Source organism: Suricata suricatta, chromosome 7, assembly GCF_006229205.1.
Source record: "Suricata suricatta isolate VVHF042 chromosome 7, meerkat_22Aug2017_6uvM2_HiC, whole genome shotgun sequence".
NCBI lineage: Eukaryota > Metazoa > Chordata > Mammalia > Carnivora > Herpestidae > Suricata > Suricata suricatta.
This window is the reverse complement of record NC_043706.1, coordinates 5251214-5253567: the sequence shown is the minus strand read 5'-3', so window position 1 is coordinate 5253567 and position 2354 is coordinate 5251214. Positions and strand designations below refer to the sequence as shown.

The following is a 2354-nucleotide window of genomic DNA, read 5'->3' as shown; positions in this document are numbered from 1 at the left end:
AGGGACTTCACCTCCCCAACTCGGGGCGCCCGGCACCCCCGCCTACCCGACCCCCGCTGTCTCTCAGCCCGCGCGCGGCATGCGGCGCGGGGACTCGCGGGGAGCAGCACCCGCCGTCCCACGGGCTCCCGCCGTCAGCCGCCGGCCTACGCACTCACACGTGTACAAACACCCACATGCGCATTCGCGTTCACACGCGCGCAGCGCAGTCACGCACGCGCACTCACCCACGCACACAGGCGCAGCCAGCCTCCCGAAGGCATCCCCGCCCCTCCTTCAACCACTGGGACAGAGCCCAGGAGGAGCGACCCCAGCCCAAAACCGCCTTACCTGCAGTCGCGCTCCGGCTCCTCGCCTGCCCGCGCTGCGCAGTCGGACCGCGGGGTGGGCAGCGGCGGTCTGAGGGGATGCCAGCCTAGGACGCCGGCACCGGGCGCGCAGCAGCTTCTATAGTAATGCCGGAAGCGCCAGCTGGTGATTCAACTTCTTTTCACTGCGAGGTTACGACAGCGGCGCGCCTGCGCACACCCACCCCAAGTGAGGGAGGGGCAGGGGGCGGGGCGGTCCCTTCAGAGCTGGTTTGATCCGCTCTGCTTCAAGAAATTGGACCCCAGGGGTAGGGTAGGCCGGGCACCTCCCAGCCTAATGGGATGTAGTCTTAGGAGCCACTGTGAACCCACAGGTTGAGGAAACTCCTGAGGTGAGGTGGGTTTGCAAGGCCTCCCTCCCTCAGATGGGGAAGGATGTCTATGCCCCACTCCATTATTTTTGCTTGACCACCTACCCCCAAGGTGACTTCTTGAATGGCATCCAGAGTTACTTGACCCCTTATCTTAAAATATGTTAATCGTACCTTTTTATTATAGGAATTTCTTTTGTTTATGGGACTAACTATTGCATTTCCTGAGAAACCTGTTTTACTTCTCAAGAAACCAGGCTATGGACCCCTGCTCTCAAAGACCTAACTTCTGCCATTTATATGCTAAAAACATTGCATGTTTTTGAATGCTAAAGATCCCCTCCTTCCCCATATGATAACCATCCAATCCATCCACATCAATCACTATTATTCAAGATTATGCTTGAAGTTTCTACCAATCTATGATCTGGGAAATTTTCACATACCAAAGAATTTGTCATGAGAAATTCATGTCTAAGGCAAATGGTACTTCTGTGCTGACCGCACACTCTTTTCCCAGAAATAAAGCTGGCTCTCAGGTCAGTGCAGAGATGCCTGCCTGGTGATCAGAAAGAAACTCCAGGCTCTCTCACTGACATCAGCCATCCCGCAGGGAACCCTGGTGCTGGAGCTGGACTCTGGCAAATGGCACCCAAACAGGGAGCTGAAAGTAAGCCCTTTCCCTTTCCCCTTCGATTTTTTGGGATGGTTAGGACTCCACCATAGGGTGCTGCAGATGCCCTATTTAGATAGGCAGGGATAGAGTGGTGGATAGGATCAGAACTTGAGACGCTATGCCCCATAGAATTCTAAAGAAAGAAAACTATTTACAAACAGTCCATAACCTGCTTTCAAAGAAGGAGGTCAAGTTATATCCCCAGCAAGTAGCTCATTTTTTACGTTTTGTACAAAAACGATGTCCATGGTTCTAAGAGGAAGGAACTATTAATGTACAGACTTGGAATAAGGTGGGAGATGATATTGATATAATCAGGAAAAAGTTTTAAGTTTTATGTAGAAACAAAAAAAAAGACTATAAGTGTACATGCCATACATTAAGAGTATTTATTTCTAGACAGGATGAGCAGTATTTAATTTTCTTCTAATTATAGATATATTCTGCGTTTTAAAACACTGAATGGCAAACATACATGAGTCTTTCAAAGGTTTTTTTTTCTTCAGCTTATTTATTCATTTTGAGAGAAAGAAGAGAGCAGGACAGGGAAAGAGAGAGAGAGAGGGAGAGAGAGAATGACAAGCAGGGTCCACACTATCAGCACTTAGTCCAATGCAGGGCTCAAACCCACAAACTGTGAGATGGTGACCTGAGCCGAAGTCGGACGTTCAGCCAACCGAGCCACCCAGGCGCCCCTCATTATTCTTATTAGGAAAAAAAAATATTTGTAACTCCTAAATTATTGCTTGTCTCTTGAAACCCTGTATTTCTTCTGGATCAAGTTGTGGACGGCCTGGCCAAGGGGGTGAACTAAAAATGACCACACAGACCCCTCCTCAAAGGAAACAGCAGATGACAAACAGGCAGGTGAGAAGACGCCCCACCTCGTGTCATCATCCGGCCAACGCAAATTAAAACAATGATGAGATACCACTGCACACCTGTTCGAATGGCCAGGCTCCAGAACACTGCCCACACCCAGTGCTGGTGAGGGAGCGG

The 2354-nt window shown here is 50.3% G+C and overlaps 1 protein-coding gene across 10 annotated transcripts in view; it reads right to left on the bottom strand.

Annotated features, from left to right (window-relative positions):
• LOC115295645 (zinc finger protein 420-like) overlaps window positions 1-483 on the bottom strand; it is a 91487-nt gene extending 91004 nt beyond the window's left edge. For 9 of the 10 annotated variants that reach the window (XR_003910510.1, XM_029943747.1, XM_029943739.1 and 6 more), the window contains exon 1: window positions 331-483. The gene's annotated coding sequence lies outside the window, so the exon portion shown is untranslated. Of the gene's footprint in view, window positions 1-46; window positions 152-330 lie in introns of those variants that run through there. The other variant, XM_029943738.1, reaches the window with a different exon arrangement.
• Window positions 484-2354: the final 1871 nt, after the last annotated feature.